Source organism: Pezoporus occidentalis, unplaced genomic scaffold (genome assembly GCF_034315485.1).
Source record: "Pezoporus occidentalis ecotype Australia unplaced genomic scaffold, CSIRO_AGI_Poc_V1 ctg14, whole genome shotgun sequence".
Classification (NCBI taxonomy): Eukaryota; Metazoa; Chordata; class Aves; order Psittaciformes; family Psittacidae; genus Pezoporus; species Pezoporus occidentalis.
In genome coordinates this window covers 1877155-1896214 of record NW_026913209.1, presented here as the reverse complement: position 1 = coordinate 1896214, position 19060 = coordinate 1877155, and the positions used below count along the sequence as shown (strand labels likewise).

Here is a 19060-nt window from a genome sequence, read left to right as displayed (position 1 = left end):
CATGCCAGGTGGGAGCAGAGGCAGCACAGAGCCAGAGCTGGGGTCCTGCACTGGCTGAGAGGGCCAGCACGCCCCCAGGCCCTATGTGCATCATGGCTGTAGCAGGGACAGTGTTAGTGCCTGGGGCACCAGTGCGTGAGATGCACTGAACCACCCTGCATACCTCTCCTTGGGGTATGCTTGGTTTGACTAGCAGCAGCATCAGGAATACGCAGGACAGCGCTTTGTGCCCAAGGAGACACCCAACACTAGCCAAACTCAGAGAACTAGAGTGAGTCGCCTCAGCTGTACTTGTCCTATGCTTCACATGTGCTTTTGGATATTGCAGCCTTCTAAAACAGGCTCTGGGAAATGAACATTCAGTGGACATTTTAACCACCAATGACAATGAATATGCTTCAGTTGTAATTTCCTTCAACAGGAAAGATGGACATGGAGAAAAATTGGGTTTAGGCCTGAAGAAACAGCTTAAAAGAACTGCTCTATTCAGAGTTGGCAAAACATCATAAAAGTGAGTACAGAAGCAATGCACAGCAGCAGCCACTGCCAGCAGCATGCCATCCCAGATGAAGTGATCCAGCATGGATCTTCCTCTTACAAAGGTGAAACAGATGTAACAGCAGCTCTCCAACAGAAAACAGATTTGCCCCAAAGCTTCGTAACAAGCTTGAAAATGGTTCTCAGACAGAGCTCTGCTCGAGCACATTATCTTCCCTGACTCCCTACCATACCCAAAAATAACAGCCTGGAAAAATGAGCGGCTCCTGTAGTTACTCTTGAAGACAGTTGTATTCAGGTTCTGGTGAAGTAAGGCAGAAGACATTAAAGCCACTGAGTATTTGAATTAGTCTCAGCAGGTCAATTACTACAAAGATTTTCTGCTCTAGTTGGTTGCAGAGAGATGTGCACTTCTTAAAATCCCAGCCATTTTCTGTTTAATTTGTTTGCAGAGCAAGACATAACAGTGTAAAAAAATCAATTGAACAAAACAATTTTATTGGCGTTCACATGCTTCAACAAGGTGTACAAGCCCAAAACCTCAAGCAAGACAAGCAAGCAGTCCTGTAGCTGCTTTCAAAGACCTCTGCTGCTTGCAGCAGCATAGGCTGAGCACACCAGCAGTTTAACAGGTTTTCTCCTTGATCAGTTATTTAGCTTTTCATTCTATTTTGCTGAAAGTGCGTCTCTTTTTTTCTCTTTTTTATTTAGTACAATCACTACCTTTAATAAAAGGTGCATCCCTGTACTTCAGTACATGTGCATTTAGAGCACTATAAATCCCTGCTTTCATACCTCTGTTTCAGTGGTTCCTCTCTACCCCCAGTAGTTTGTCGGGCAGGGGCAGCATGAGAAGCCCATAGAAGTTCCAGCAGATCAAAGAACAGGATCTGTCAGGCCTCTGCTGCCTCCGCATCCAATATTGTGTTGCGGTCCTCAGGGGCCAAAGCAGAACCTTTCATTTGAGAGCTTGCACTGAAGAAGTTCCAGAATACCAAAAAATGGATGAAAGCCAAGGAAAGTCTGTAGGCTTGAGATGCGCAGGAATAAAGGGAGAATTAACACCATCACACACAACCGTGCTTGCTGTCATTAAACAGAGGAGATAATAAAGAAGATGTCTGAGGATAATTAGCTAAAACTGTACTGTAATCTTCAATAGAAAAATAGATCCTTTACAAAAATTCCCTCCAGAAGTCCTGGAGCTTGTATTGATTTCAACACATTAATAATCCTTTTTTGCTTTTATTCTATGTACACATTAGATGCAATTGATATTTAAATTTTGTTCAACCCTTATGAGGCTCAGCAGACAGAAGCAATTCAATCGGAAATAAAGAATGATGTGAAAAGCAGCAAGGGACTGCCTCTTCATTTTCATACAGAAAAATTAATATCCACAGAAGAAGGGCTATTAAATAGGGCAGATTTTTTTCCTTGCTTGAGTAGTAAAGCCACACCGATTTCATATCAAGCATGACCATATCATGCTCAAGAAAGACGGGCAACAGATATGAAATTTGCTAAGATGGGGCAGGGGAGTAAGTGTTCAACTGACCTGTAATGATAAATCCCCAGTAAACCACTAATAGTTGTTACCTTACATTAATGATTTCTGCTTTGTTTTTTTAAAAAAGCTGGTTTTGTCAATACAATGCTATACAAAACACACTTGAAAAGTAGAGAACATTGAGTAAGAGATAATAATTAGTCAAATTTCTGTTTCTATCCCTGTTATAAGGAAATTACCTTACCATTAATGATTAACAATTAAGGAAATAGCCCATAAATAGTCTTCCTCAAAGAGTACAGGGCCAACAGCCTCAGAGGGAAAATGGACAAGCAAAGGAGCAAAAGAGACACAAGTGCCTGCAAAAGCTGCAGATCAACAGCAGCCCTCAAACCCCAGTGTCATGGTTTAAACCAGGACACCCAACCACAGTGTAGGCCCAGTCCCGATGGCTCCTGGAAGCTCAGTGCAGCAAAATCAGGGATTAAAACACCAGATAGTTACATACCACCCTGTTTCATGTCTGAGGTATGAAACAAGGCATTATAACTGCATGAGCTAAAGCTGGAAAGGAGAAACAGGAGAAGCCCCAGTCTGGGGAAGACCTTTCCAACATGCCGAGCAGAAATACAGATCTGATCAAAGAAACTGGCTTCTTTGCAAACTCTGAATGTCGAGAAATAGATGAAACCCAAGCTACTGAAATAGTTTCATCTTCTGATGTGTTCCCTCTACATATCTTATTCTCAGCAGGAAGGTTCCGTATAACAACACCAGCTTTAACTCCTGAATACAACTGTCTCAAAGGGTATTTAGAAGTACAGGCTAGGAAAATATCCCTCCACAGCTATAATGCAGACTGGGGTAAAACCACCATTCCTCAGGGATCCTGAAGCTTCTGGTAACATTGAGGTCACGTAACAACCTATTCATCACCACATCTAATTTCTCCTCCCTCAAAGGGAGGACTACATTTTCAGTATGTTATAACATAAAGTTTTATAATTGTCTTGAACTAGGAGGAGAAAACGGCCTGTTGTTTCTCATCATCTAATCAATGCTTCTGCCAGTTCAGGGCATTAAAATTATAACGCATTTTCCTAGTCCTTGCATAAAAGCGTAAGGAAGACACCAACAAAATAAATTTAAACTCTTCAAAATTCCCCATGCCACATTAGTGCAAATTTCCTACTGTGTGGAAGATGAATCCATATTGCACAAAATCCACAATAATGCAAGAATTAAATTCCGGAATAGCTGTTCCACCCAGGCCTAGAATGAAAAATGGAAAATGAGCAGGGGGGGAAATTGGAAAGGAAAATGTACATGAAATGTATTCTCCTAAAACAGTGACAGAACTTTGAAATAATATTTGAAATTCTACTTTTACAGATGCACTTCAGTTTCTCACACATTTTGACATAATAATTATAGGAAGACAAGTTATTTTAATTTAAGGTTGCATATGAAAACTCCTATAGAGTATACAGATGTAACACCCCAGTGTGTTACACTGATTTATGTGATGGCTGGCTTTGTGTACAGTGATGACATCCTATATGATATTTATATTCTATTAAAGTGGCTGGTAATAATACAGCTTAGATAGCTCCTCAGTTCTCAGGTTGTTGGATAACACAGTTATTGTTTTAATAACTGCATAATGAATCTACATAGGGATGGTGTGCTGCCAAAGAAAAATGGAAATGAGTTTCTTCTGTATCAGCCCTATAAAATTTGGTCTCCTTTTTAATCCTGTGTCTGGGCCACACAAACGTAACCTTTATACTTGCTTATAGGTCATTGATAATGACACTTCCTGCTTTTCATTTTGTTACTGTAAGGCTATAGAAACAGGAAAAAAAGGTATCTAAGTATATTTAAAGATGCAGATATTGTTAGTTATGAATATACAGTGCCGATAATGCTTCTAAGTAAATTATATATGTATTTCTTACTCTTCTTTTAGAGCTTAGTTTTCATGAACAAGTAATTACTGTAAAATTTTCCTTTTGTCATGTTTTCTATCAAGGTTGTGGAAGAATGCAGCCATGCAATCACCTATTAATTTGTAGTAAAAGACACTGCAAGGGAAATCAGAAGATATCTGCTCTTGTGAGACCTCACTTGGAGTATTGTGTGCAGTTCTGGTGTCCTCAGCATAAAAAGGACATGGAACTGTTGGAACAAGTCCAGAGGAGGGCCACAAGGATGATCAGGGGACTGGAGCACCTCCTGTATGAAGACAGGCTGAGGAAGTTGGGGCTGTTCAGCCTGGAGAAGAGAAGGCTGCATGGAGACCTCATAGCAGCCTCCCAGTATCTGAAGGGGGCTATAGGGATGCTGGAGAGGGACTCTTCATTAGGGACTGTAGCAACAGGACAAAGGGTAACGGGTTAAAACTTAAACAGGGGAAGTTTAGTTTGGATCTAAGGAGGAAATTCTTTCCTGTTAGGGTGGTGAGGCACTGTAATGGGTTGCCCAGGGAGGTTGTGAATGCTCCATCCCTGGTAGTGCTCAGGACCAGGTTGGACGAGGCCTTGGGTGATATGATTTAGCATAAGGTGTCCCTGCCCACGGCAGGGGGGTTGGAACTAGATGATCTTAAGGTCCTTTCCGACCCTAACTATTCTATGATTCTGTGATTCTATATATGTTGCAATTCTAACAGTTAAAACCCAAACAAAAAAACTCATGCAAAACCACATTCACACAACCCCCCAAAATGCAGGTTCAACATTGTAAGAAAACACTGGATTTTGCTGACAGTTTAATAGCTGGAACAAAAGTGAGAAATGACAACTACAAGTAAGCATGGGAAGGTAATGTAAGGAATGACATCTTATCACTGATATGTAATCAGAGCTGGCAAAAAAAATACACATTTCACATGCTGATTTCTATTGAACTGAAAGACGCACTGAGGGCTCAGCTCGGTCCCAGCTAATGGGATCTGTCAGGTGGTAGAAACCACATGGACATTGATTATCTTCCCTGTTAGAGTCGCTGCTAATCAGGAAACAACAGAAAATGCCAGTATGGTCCCCAAAAGCCCGTATGCCTTACACACGTGCAGAGCACTGGCTCTAAAGAGTCCATTGCTGTACTGTGCAGCACAGCTGTATGTGGCGGACAGCAAGACCCTGCTGAACATCCACAAAAAGAACTGGAGTGGGTCTGAGTAGCAGGTTTTTCCCCTTGTCAAGGAGGTATCAGCATGGCTTAAACTGGTCTGTACTTCAGCTGGCTGATAAGAGTGCTCTGAAACCTATTTTCTATCAAAAGCTGGCCCCTCACACTCATAATGCTTATGAGGATAAATCTGCAGCACTAGAGGTAGCTAAGCAGAACAGCTAAGCCACCTCTCCAGAGCCAACAAGGTGTAACCCAGCTCACACTCCCTCTCTTCTCATAAATATATAATTTTTAAATTTCATTTGCAAAATCCCCCAAATAACCCTTTCACAAGATTTCTGGGATGACTATTTGAGAGCAAATAAATAATAATTTTACTGTTCTAATCCCTTATGTGTGACAAACATGGGTTCTTTCTGGACAATTTTTATGGACATTAAATGGAACCAGCAATATCCTACACCAAAACTTTGGTGTAATCTTTTCAAGTTTCACATTACTGTGTCTTATGAACTGGCAGAAGTAAGAAATGAGGTTATGTCATCTTTAGAACATGGACCAGCAGATTTATTATCATTGAAAAGGACTGTCCAAAGTGCCTATTGCCCATGGAGTAACATTAAATTTTAATAAAATATATAATGTTACTTAACTGCATTAAAACCCAGAAACACAGACTCAGGAGTGGGAGAGACCTGAGCTGAAGATGTATTCGAACACTTGTTTATGAATTACTGCAAAAACAGAACCATTAAACTCCAGCAACTTCTGATTTCTGTCCTAACAAAACCCTCCCAATCTGTAAATCAAACAATTTCAGTTCAAGCTTGAGAAAAGTATTAAAATTCCAAAACCTGAATTAGGAAGACTTTACTATAAGATGGGTGATGGCTGAAAAAATTAATGATTGAAAGATGAGTCTGGCCCAAGTGTCTTCTCCTGGTTACTTTTAGCTGGTGAGATGCTCTGGAAAACCGGTGGCCCCTAGAATCAACTGCAGAATACGCTGATTCTAAAATGATTTTCCTACACAAGCTGAGGGGAATATAATGTGTAAAATAAATGATATACTACCTTGTATCAGCTAGTCAATCTTATTAGGGCACAAAGCAATTTAGATGATAGGCTGAAAATTGGCCAGGGCAGAATGCAAACAAGACCCAATTAAGACAAAAAGCAATTTGAGTTTACTGAATAATCTGTATGAGCCAATAACAAATTACAAAAGACAGAGAAAACTACAAGTAGGTTTTGTTTTCAGTGCACTATTAGAAGTATTGAAAGAAAAAAAATAGCATTACATTACCAAATAATTAGAGTGGCATTACTTCACATTCAGTCACCAGTGGTGAAGGACGGATATGTATTAGCAATCTGAATTGGTTTCTTAACCAACTGCTTTTCTGTTTAAAAAAAGGAAAACTGGGGCTGTAGGGTGCTGATTCCACAGAAAGACAGAAAACATAGCCACTTCATTTTGGATGTTGGGTCTTAAGCTGTGATTCTTGCCCTGTTAATGACCCTGCAGCTGGTATCCAGGCTCTCTGCAGGTGGACAAAGCCAGTTTACTGATCAAGCTGGCTTAAAGGTTTCTAATGCCAAATCAAACTGCACCAAGTGACCCCAAAAAAATACATCAGCCAAAAGATCTTGTAGGGTTTGTGCCAGCAGTTCTCCTGCTTGAGTAAATGTGTGCACATCCTGGTGTGCTTGTGTATGCCCCATTCCCACTCAGGGCGTGGGGACGTTGGGTTTTGTCACCTGCACCTTCTCTTAACTGTTAATTTAACCAAGCAGACCAAAGCTTCCTTTCCCCCACCACATAGCTTGGAGATACAGGACCTCTTGCCATAAGAGGAATAACCAATATGAATTCTTACAAGCCAAAGATGAAGCCAAAAAAACCTCAATTTTTAACTGGAAGATTCAGGCACTGGCTCTTGTGCATCTTTCCCAAGGCAATTCATCCGTGTGCAAGAAACACGGGTACTTAAATGAAGGTGACTTCTACAAAGCAACTGACTCCAAGGCACTTACCTGCCACAGCTATCACCATAAGAGCAGTTAAGTGTTTCATTTATGTGCTCCATCACTATTAACATTAGCAGCCACAGCCTGAAATACAGTGTCCTGGTTCATCAGACTCCTCCTGTACAAAGCTACAAAAAGCCCAGTAACATTATACATTTTGTTGGCATTTGCATTTCACAATATTCAAAGTAAACTTTGAGTGCTCAGTGGTGCCAGCGGCCTGCTACTGGAATTCCCGAAGGCACTTTAGTGCCTTGGCTGTTAATTGGAAGGATAACTTCACAAGCTTGGTTGCAAGTCAAGCTAGGAGCTATTCTTCAAACCTTTAAACAACTTGCATCACCGTAGCACAAGCAAACATTATCTCATCCAGCATAAAGTCTGCAGGCATAAATATAACCCAAAGGATTCTTTTAAACTTGCAAAGTATTTTTTAAATCAGGAAGTTGTAGCAAGCTGAAACATGACTGGAGAGAAAAATGAATGGTCCTTTTTTCCTTCCCAGTTCTGAAAACAAGTCCTAAGAATTTAACTACTAGGTAATAAATTGCTACAAGTGAGTAAAGATGGTACTGAAAATACACAGAAAATAATGATTTGTGACAGGATTATTAGTGGCTGATTTATATGCGAGTACGCATTAGAGCAGGCCTATTCCAAAGAACATAAGTACTTAATGTTTTAGTATACCTATTTCTTGAGGGAAAGAAGACATACTATTGTTGCAGCACTTAATAGAATATTCACTGCAGTTGCTTATTCCATTTCTATTTTAGGTAGGTCTTCCCTTATCAGGTAAAAGAAAAGAAAGGCCTGTAGGAAATGCTTACTAGGGCCAAGAGCTTTCTTATACAGAATATAACATGTGACATTAATTTAATCTCCTTCTACTTCAAAATATGTTGCAAACAGATTATGATTTTTTTCAACACACTATACGAAACTGTTCAAGAACTCATTTCAACAATAAGTCCCTCCCTGAACCTCATTAGCCAGTAGTTTGCTGCCAGTAGTCAGCATTAAAACTGAACTGTTTCAATAGATAAGTCATGTTGCATTGTTGGGCTTTTTTTTTTCTTTATTTTTTAACTGGGTTGCACAGATGCAAATCAGACAATGAATTTACCCATGTGAAACAAAAATTCAGCACTATGTGTCACCAATAGTTTGCAATAGTCAGTTAATCTCTATTTTGGCAATCACTCCTACTAGCTAACTTACTTGCTCTCCTTGCAGAATGTGACCACCAGTATGAAAATAGGCTAAATAAGCTTCTTAACAAACAGGGCAGCTAAAGCCTCATCCAATCTTTATTCACTGTAGAGCCAAATTAGTCTTTGGGGTTTTTTGGTTTGTTTGTTGAGGTTTTTTTACTTTGTGTATGCAATTATGTGAATGTCACAAAGCCACCCATGGAGGTATCGCTTTCTGTGTGTTCAAGTTACTACACAGAGACTGCCACGGTAGAGAAGGAGGCACAAGGTTTCTCCATTTGCAGACCAAGCGTTATCAAAAGCAGAGTGCAGCTTTGCAGTTAAAGCTTCAGTGATAAATAAGGTGACTCGACAGAAACAGGAACTCCCCGAGAGCAGCATATTCCACAAAATCATATTTAGTTTCTCCACCTTTATACATGTAACTTCTAGAGAGCCGTGCTGTGCTGGCTTTTCTTCAGAAGCAGGGAGGGAACTGCAGGACTTCACCTTCTCTGCTACTGCAGCTTCAAAGAGCCCATTAAGGACACAGAGCCCCACTTTGATACCTTTGCCTCATTCTTGAAGACAGGTAGATGACAGTTTGTCCTCCAGGTCATAGGAGCAGAGTCCCTGTGGGTCAGACAGGCCTGCCCTATGCCAAATTCTGGGAAATTGAACTCTGCAGCTTCTCTTATGAATTGTCATTTTGTTCCTTAGAAAGTTCCTACCTTACCAGAACAAGCCTCAGCATCTGAAAATCCACCTCAGATAGCAAAAGACTTACTTGGGTAAGTGAACGCACTGACCATTCAGGAGCTGTTTAAGGGAGTGGCAGACACAAACCCAAAATATACTGCAGGGTTAATTTTTGGCTGCATTTGATATAAGTTAAGAGACAACAGTTTACATGCTCGAGCAGTCATTCAAAACACAGTGTTTCCCCTCTCTTTTTTATAAGTTTAGTACAAAAAAAAAAGACGTAATATATATGTAATGACTGTTTTTTTCATTATCACACATACCTAGAGCAACCAGTCAGTTCTGAAGACTTGACAATCTTCATCTGCCAAACAAGGGTTGCCAGATTCCAGCAGCAATCCTTGTAACTATGTAGTATGCCATACTTCAGGTCAGTTGTGAGCTGAAGTTCACAAAGATGGAACTTGTAGCAAGACTTTTGTGCAACACTTCTCATGTGATTGCTAGAAGAGGGTTCATCTCTGCTTCGTAAAGAGATATGAAGCAAAAAGAAATCTTTCAGTCCTTACTGCTCCTTTCTGGTAAGACATCTTCTTCATCTGCTACAATCTGTGCTAGAAGACGGCAACTAGACTTTGGAAGACCCAAAAACTGATGTCAGGCCAGGCTGAAACAAAAGTTACAGCTGTTCTTCTGCAGAAGAGGGTGTCTCCCCATTCATCATTCGGCCCCTCATTGTAGGGAGGCAGAGCTGAAGCTTGGATTTCAGCCTCTCATGACATGGCTATGCCAGCCCTCGTGCAGGCTGCAGGGACATGACCTTTCAGATGTAAAAATAGAAAGCTGAATCCCTGGACAGAGAACACAGCTTGAATTTGAGGCAGGAGGCCATTTAACTTGCTTTCCTATAAAGCAGATAGATGCCTTAGACTAGATATGCCCTTCAAGCTCTCTTAAATTACTAACATTAAAATCCTAATTGGTAACCAGCTCTTTCTGCTTCCCCCAGGAAATTACAACAACAGAATCAGACTCAGGTAGCTTAGACATCAGCCTAACCCAGCACTCTCCAAGCAGGTCTCAAAGCAAAACCGTCCATGAGCTTGATGAAAACAGCACTAGGATTGCTCTGTGGAGGTCAAACAGCGTATGCCTACAATAATCAACAGTTACACTTTCACCTTGAAGGCCAACTGCTGCCTCATTGTTTATGCTGCAAATCTCTCCACTCAGCACTTGAACGCCTCATCCATTCTGACCCAGAAATTCTGCTGATCTGCTTGGTGTAGCATGAGGTTGACCTCGTTCTTGTCTTGTTTCACTTCAGTCCTGCTTTTTTTCCCAAACACTGTGTTTCAGGCACATACCTGAAGCACAAGAGATCAGGTAGCAGCAATTCTGAGCTGTGTTCCAGCAATCTTCCCTGTATTTCCTCTTTGGCATGGACATGATGTCTGAGGACATGGTCTCAGGCATCAGTCCTAACAAACTTGGGGCTATGTTATTAAAATACATCCTTAGCCTCCTGACTCTTAAAGGAAGCCTGGGATAAAGCTCAGAGGCATCAATGGGGAGAGGGAGGTGTCTCCAAAACACCACCCAGCCATCCTGTGCACTGAAAACGTGGTGTGTTGCATAGCATTCACTGGCTAAACCCCTGTGACTTTGCTGTGGAACAAGAATTTCCTTGTTCTGGGGAAGGAGCCCACTCCTAACCTATCCCCCTAGACTCTAACCTATCTGCTCCACAGCTGCAGAAGGGATGGGAGGTGCCTCCCCTGGTGAAACAGGCAGTTACCAGTGGATGTTTCCCAGGCTGAGGGCAGCTGATGGCCTGGGCTTGCTCCCCTGCCCTGGGCTCCATCTGCTTGGCTGTTGTGGAGAAGCTGGGAGGCACAACCATACCAAAGGCAAGTCTTCTAAAGCTATGTGTTTGTAGACATCCAAAAAAGGGTTGGAGCTCTTGAGACAGGTTCACAGCCCCTTTTTTAAGGCTAGGCTTTAAGACTCAAAAAAAGGGTTCAGATAAACACCTGTGCTCAACATCCCCATCACTAACTTGGAGGAGATGCCTGTTGCACAAAGACTGGGCTGATCCCCCTCTCAGGCACTTAATTCTTCCAATTTTCTGTACAGGGAGGCTGTATGCTCTACGCTATGATTGCGCTTTACTCCAAGCACTTAGAATTTGGGCACTGGAGCACTTAATTCATGGGTACTAAGCCCTTTATTATATCTGCTTTCCATTGGTAACTTTCTGACACAAGGAAATTGATATACACGAGGGTTAAAAGGATTAACAGAAAACTACATTAGAGATTTGCACCAGATGAACCAGACTGATTTTTAAACCCACTTGATTAAATGGGAGTACTTTTTCAAGACTGATGATTCATTTAGCAATTTCTCCCTCAAAGGCTTCACTGATATTTCACATACAGCAACTAATTACTTTTCAGAACACTGTGTACTTGTTCTCTGCTTCTGTGGACTTCAGTGACTTCTGCACAGTCACTACATCTGGGTAAAGTGAGTATAAAGTGCTATTCTGCTTGACAGTATTTCACACCACTCTGCAGGGATGTACACGGGATCACAAAAGGGGCAAGAGAGTTTCTGATGACTGCTGTCGGAGGCAGAGATGCAACCAGTGGAAAAAACACGTTGCCAAGGACTTCCCAGGTGGTGGGACCATCATACTGGCTTTGTAGGGTGAATAAAGCAAGGTGAAGGCAGGAGAAGAGTCTACAGGTGGTTGAGCCCTTGCTGTGAAGATCACAAAGGGGGAGGAGAGGGAAAAACACAGCCCTCCACCACCTGCCCACTGCCCCATCACCATGCCATAGGGCACAAAGCAGTCCTCAGGATACCTGCAGGACAGCTCTGGCAGGGCTGGCATCCTGCTGCCCTCCTTCTGACAGAGGCCAATGACAAGTGATGATTTAATACCTGCTCTTGCCCTGTTTAACATTAATGTTATGCTAAATTCTTGAACCCATCTGCCCTACCATTGCACCTGGGGGTTGCCTGCCTGCCCTTTCTTAACTTTGTAAGTGGGTTTTGTGCAGCTCTGACTCAGGTTTTCATAGCTGCTTAGTTTTTTTTCCTTGCCTCCTTCATGTAAGAGTGGATTTCAGTATAAAAGTCTGCCAAGTCCTCAAAACTCCTCTGAAAATTCTCCTCAGTGACGTGCATGTCAGTATGAAAGTCTGCAAAGACTTGTAAAGCCTACTAAAACTTCTCTACAGTGATGCCCACAGAACCCAGACAAGGCTGCAGGTTTGGTTGGTGGTCACACCACTGCCCATCACACTGCTGAACCCAGGACATAGCATTTTCTCATTGCCAGCTTGTGCTCCCTGCTCCTTTTTAATTTATGTCATTACTGAGCCTCATCTTACACAGGAACTGTTTACTTCATGGCACAGGGGCTGAATTTATGTTGTTTGAAGCACATAGATTTAAAGGATCTATAGCTATGAAATACCTGGGTTTTACCATCTACAATTTCCTTATGCAAAAGGGGATGTACTCAAAATACTCCCTTTTGGGTTCTCCTCCCCATGGATTTGAGGAGAACAGGGTTTGTGGACCAGTCACAAGGTATGTTTGAATATGACAGTTAGACCAGCTGAGATTTGCACCTGCTTTGACAGGGAGATCTGCATTCATTCTTCTCGTGCTTGCCCCAGTGGCAAAAGGACATAGGATACAGTGCTGGAAGAGCCGACATAGCTGGATGTGAGACAGCACAGCTTTGTTGGCTAACATGGGCACAGTGTAAGCCTCAGAAGGGGCTCCAACAAAGAGGTTCAGATCTCCAAATTCATCCAAATTACGGTAGTCATATGCTGCCCTAAATTCACCATCTTATTGAAATTAATGCACCATACTAATGTATTTATCTAACACCAGCAGTCTCACGCTGCCAGTGCTGTCAGGAGCATGGGGAAGAAAGCCTGTGGTGAAAAGAAGCCCTTTAGAAAAGTGTATAAAGGAGATCTTATTTCTTAAATGTCATCACCTTGCTCAATGTAGTGGTTTCACTCACATGCCCCGTAATGCCAAGAGAAGGAAAACTGGGACAAAACTTCCCCAGAGATATGTCTGCAAAGAACTGAGATAATCTTTTGCACTCCACTGCAGTGTGGAGCTCCACTCCACTGTAGTGCTGGTGTCTGTGGCGTTAGAGCCAGTTCACCTGAGTGTACACAAGAGGAGGTTGGTGTCCCAAAGCCTCCCCAAGCCAGACTTCTCATTTCAGAGCTGACCTTCAGAATCCAGTTGCTCTCCTGCTTTGGAGCTGCTAGAAATGTGAAAATTCACTCTGAGCATGTTCACAGATCTTATAATGTTCTGTACTTAAGAAACAAGATGATCTCTGGAAAATCCATTGCCAGGCAGCACTGGAAGGGTAGTTTATGGCCTCCACTCCTCTGCATCTTGGAGGCAGCTTGAAACCAATTCTGACATTTCCAGGGTTGTTAATGCCACCACATGCTCCCTGCTAAAGCTGCCAGAAGCCACTTGTGTCTGGACATGACCTCTATTGTGACCAGTAGAGTGTAATACACATCTTGGTCTAAATGAACTCTTTCAGTGAGGGAGAGCTGTGTGCCAAGCCCAGTTCCAACTGGACCAGAGCAATCGGAGCAATCCCAGGCACAGCTACAGGTTGGGCAGAGAAGAGATTCAGAGCAGCCCTGTGGAGAAGGACTTGGGGATGCTGGTCGATGAGAAAATGAACATGAGCCGGCTTCAGTGTGTGCTCACAGCCTAGAAAGCCAACTGTATCTTGGGCTGCATCAAAAGAAGCATGACCAGCAGGTCGAAGGAGGTGATCCTGCCCCTCTACTCTGCTCTTGTGAGACCTCACCTGGAGTATTGTGTGCAGTTCTGGTGTCCTCAACATAAAAAGGACATGGAACTGTTGGAACAAGTCCAGAGAAGGGCCATGAGGATGATCAGGGGACTGGAGCACCTCCTGTATGAAGACAGGCTGAGAAAGTTGAGGGTGTTCAGCATGGAGAAGAGAAGGCTGCGTGGAGACCTCATAGCAGCCTTCCAGTATCTGAAGGGGGCCTACAAGGATGCTGGAGAGGGACTCTTCATTAGGGACTGTAGTGATAGGACAAGGGGTAACGAGTTAAAACTTAAACAGGGGAAGTTTAGATTGGATATAAGGAAGAAGTTCTTTACTGTTAGGGTGGTGAGGCACTGGAATGGGTTGCCCAGGGAAGTTGTGAATGTTTCACCCCTGGTAGTGCTCAAGGCCACGTTGGACAGACTTGGGAGACATGGTTTAGTGTGAGGTGTCCCTGCCCATGGCAGGAGGGTTGGAACTAGATGACCTTAAGGTCCTTTCCAACCCTAACTATTCTATGATTCTATGATTCTATGGACTCTGCTGATGACTGAAGGAATGACGTTCCTGTCCCAGGGTCCCCAGCTACAGAACAGGTATCTGCCTGCACTGGGCTGCTGTGATACAGCACAGAGAAAACAGTGTAAGCCCCTGTTGTACATTAATCACTGACTTTAGCATTGATGGTTAAGGTGTAAACCATTGTGAAAATCCGTTACTATTTCTAAGTCGTTACAAATACTAAGCAGTGGAAAGAAAGGTCATGCGTAACCTCGAAAAGGCAGTGCTACAGAGGCAAGGGCCTTTCAGGGTGATGTAGCTACAGTGGAAAGGAAAGACAAAACAAGAGAAGGGACAAGGAAGAAAAAAAAAAGTATGAAAAATTAACTAAGAAAGGAAAAATGAAAGAACAAGAAAAGGAAAATTTCCCTTTTCAGAGGGAAATTACACATTAAAAAAAAAAAAAGGTTGAGGAAAGTCAACACTTAAATAAATTAAGCAAACAAACAAAGAAACCACAAAGGAAAAATAAATACAGAAATAAAACCTGCTCATACATTTACAAGAGGCTTTTCCCACAGCACTATTCTTGATTCTTCCTATTAACACTTTGTGGACATTCCTAATTTACTTTTAAAATCATAAGACCTGATTAAACAAATATGGGAAAAATATGGACTCCCTCCTTACTAAAAAGCCCAGGAAAAATACCATATAAGGTTTAGGATAGGACTGGTATCTGCTCTTCCCATTAGCCCCATGGATTTGAAGGCTAAATTAATATGATTTCAATACATAACGATTTTATTACTTCTTATTCCCAACCAATCATCCATTAGACTCCCTAAATATATTTTGCTAGGCACCACTCTTCAGAGTTGACAACAGTTGATAAAATCAGTTATTCATAACATTTCAGTAACTGCTATGAGATTAATCTCAATTTTGAGGTGGTTCTCTTTTATGACTGACAAGGTTAGCAATTCCATGGTCCCTCCTCTTTGCTCATATTCTGACTGAACTAATGGCAGTGATATGACAGATTTTTTTTGCCCTCCTTTATACTTTGGATAGTAATTCACCTCTTCCTCTGACAATTAAGATATACCTCGGAAAATTACTATTCTACACACTACACTGAACATAAGTCAAAACAGTTTTCAGTTCAGTTTGCAGGCCCCAGAGGAAACTGCTAGCATATGCATATTGCACCCTCTATAAATGAATGCATGAATTATACACCAACATTGTATGTCTCAATTCTTTTTAGATGGAGCTGTTTATAGAGCACATTAAGATTATACCGAATTTAACATGCAACATGACCCAAAGCTTGTCTTGCAAGTCAGTCAGCTCGCAGTGCATAATAACAGTACCAGGACCCATCTTCAGAGAATATAGCTGTACTATTTACAAAAAGAGAAACAATGTAAAGCTTCAAAAAGCAAAATACAAGGAGTTCACCTGCATATCAGAAAGGCTGCATGGCTCCATTAAGAGACCATCAAAAGAAACCAGTAAACATAACTGTATCACTACAGGCCTTAAGCCTATGAGTCAGCACTATCTAGTCTTGTCTATTAAAACATCTAAAAATTAAATATTTCTCTGGAAATATGTGAAAGTTACCATTAGATGTGGGTTTTCCAACTGTATATTTTTTTCTGGTCATGAGCCAAAGCTAGCATAAACCTGTGAGAGACTAAATTACACTGACTAAAATTTTATGATCCTGAAATCAAAGATTTCAAGCATGAGAGAATCCACCTTCCTGAAAACCTAATCCCAGTGATCACAGTTTTTCTGGCATAACATGAAAAGATCTTTTTCCGAATGTAAAAAGCTATATTCCAAGAGACAAATTTCAAGGACTTCAGAAAGAGCAAGAACATCAAAAAAAAAAATGAGTCCATGTTAGTAATGCTGGGCGAATGGGTAAGAGGATTATGAAGAGCTTCACCAAGTACATACGTGAAGAAGTACTGGGTATAGGACAGGGCAGAAATTAACAATGATTCAGAAATGACTACAATATTGAACACAGTCTAAGCATGTGGTAAGGGAAGATGAGCCATGAATATAAGTAGATAAATGGAAGTAAAGGAAAACATGAGGAATGCCACATTCAGCTGAAGGGCTGGCAAAAGAGGATCAGACAGCTTTCTGCACTGCTCAGTATCTGGGGAGAGCAAGCAGTGAAAGGAGGAACCAGAAAATAAACATAAAAACCAAATTGGTTCTGAAAATTTGCATCAGATGGAAAAAGGCACTTTCAAGCTATGATCCCTAAAAGTCTATTTTAGTAGTCATAAAAAAAGGCTGTCACTAATTTACCAGCACAGTGAAAGGAAATGGATGTACTGAACACTAGAGGTAGAAGACATTTTCAGAGACCAGAGATTATACTGAGGAAAGGCAAATCTATGAAATCTGGAAGGAATTACAGCTGGATTGAATTAAGTGAATAATTTTAATGCCTGTTCAATTAAAACAAGTTTAATCCCAAAATTACATTTTCTTTTCCAGTCAGAAATATATATTTAATATTGAGTAAGTCCAAACAATTTTACACCTGAGTTTTATCCTTGCCCCACACCAGAATCCATTACTCACACAGGTCTGGTAAGTACCTTTTATTCAGACTAAAGGAAGGAGTAATTAAATTTTCCCATGTGTGATGACACCTGAAACAGAAACTCCTGCCCAGGGTTAAAGCCGGTATGGTAAGCAGTTAAGCCAGTTCGGTAAATAGGCTTCTCTGATTTCTCACTTGATTGCAAGGCAATGGGTTGAAGAAGCATAAATGTTTTCTGCTTTGCATTATTAGAAGCTGAGGGGAATCAAAACACTAAAAGCAACCCAGCAGAAGGCACAAATTGTCTTCTTCAGGAGCAACTGTAGGGCTCAGTGTTGTACAGGACCAGTTGGAAAGTCACACTTGGCTACTGTAAGTTTAAAAGTTGGTCATGGAAGTCTATTTGGGTACTGTGTCAGAGCAATTAAGCACACAAAGTTGCAACAAATAAATACCAAGGATGATTAAATTCTGTTATTGATAGAGAGAAGCCAGAAGAGACTCCAAATATTGGCAAACCATTTGTGCCAAAGGCCAAGAAATTAGTATGAGGCCGATGTTCAGGAAAAAAAAAGAATGTGAAAAGGCACAAACCCAAAGAAACAAAACCTTGCAGTACTCATCTCAATTGGCCTCCTCGGGGACAGATGGGGGGAAAGATTCATAGAAGATATTTATACTTATATGTATGTGTAAAACCCTTCCTTCTGTCTCAGACCAGGCTTTTGGAAAGACAATTTGCATTAACAGTAGCCCTGGCTACTGAATGCAGCATTCAGGTTTCTATGACATTTTTCATGCCATGCTTTTAAATCACAACACAGCAAGAAAAAAAAACAAAACAACCCAACCAACAACAAACCAACCCACAGCGTCTGTCATGTCCAGAGCCCATCCTATTTCTCCTGATAAAGCTGCCTGTGTGTCCATTCATCATCAAACCCGTGGCCTCTTATACATTGAAGGAAGGCCTCGAGCTCCTCTGCTGTCCGGCACAGAGTAATGAGATCAGAAGTGGTCCTGAATCAGTCTCCAAGAAGGGGCTGCCTCATCCCTTGACTTCTGTTGTGAGTCAGATCCATTGTACCTGAGCTGACAGCTGCTGTCTCAACCCAGATACATACTATAAAATGTCTTCCGTATAGAAGAGGAAAGTGATCCTGAACATAACATAGTCATTTTGCAGAGAGAAGTAAGACTGTGACGGCAGGACAGGGCACGTGCTCATGGGAATTTTTGCACTTGATGGGATATATTTGTGATGGCATTGAAGAAGCCAGAAAAACAACTCAATCTGTGTTACAAAAAGCCCCTTGGGATTCAGCCATCAGCAAGGATCCTCAAGGGCACAAAACACTGAAGCGCAGCAACACTTCCTGCAAGCTCCCACTCACATCACTAGAAACAGATCTTTCACAATGTTATCCCTGGCTTTGCTGTAGCTTGGGTCCAATATAGAATGCTGGAAAACAGACAGCAGTACAGCTTGAATGCATCTGACCTAATTTACAAATAACATAAAAGAAAGCTAACGATTGATTATGTTCATAAGTATTTGTCTTTTAGGGAAAAAAAATCCTTCTCAAAAGCAGTTATTAATTGAAACGTTGTTCAGCTTTTCAGACTTGTTTCAACTTTGTTTAAATGTGCTGCTTTTCTCATGTAGAGAAGGCCCATAAAAACAGTGTCTTAATTCTCTCATTGGATATTTAATAAGAGATAATTATTTACTAACTACTTACACCTAGAAGCAAAGAGTTTTACTTCCAGTTATCAACTCTTCCAGCTACTTAGCCTCCTCCTGCTGCGGAGCGAAACTGGCTTATAATGTCATGCAGTTTAAAGGCTGTATACTTTTACTGGCATTAGCCACACAGCCTCTACTCGGACATTAAAGCAGGATCAAAATGTGCATGACATCCCATCGGTGTTTGGCATCCATGATATTTCTATCTATACAAGATGAGTTAAAGATGTAACATCCAGGGACAAAGATCAAACTAGCTAAGGGTCTGCTTTTTCCTAACTATTTGTAAAACAATTGGACAAAC

The 19060-nt window shown here is 41.4% G+C and overlaps 1 long non-coding RNA gene across 1 annotated transcript in view; it reads right to left on the bottom strand.

The window, feature by feature from the left end:
* Positions 1-975: 975 nt before the first annotated feature.
* Positions 976-19060, bottom strand: part of LOC134159066 (uncharacterized) — a 33321-nt gene continuing 15236 nt past the window's right edge. Inside the window, exon 4 of the long non-coding RNA XR_009963028.1 lies at positions 976-1584. This is a non-coding gene — a long non-coding RNA (uncharacterized LOC134159066). The remainder of the gene's footprint in view (positions 1585-19060) is intronic.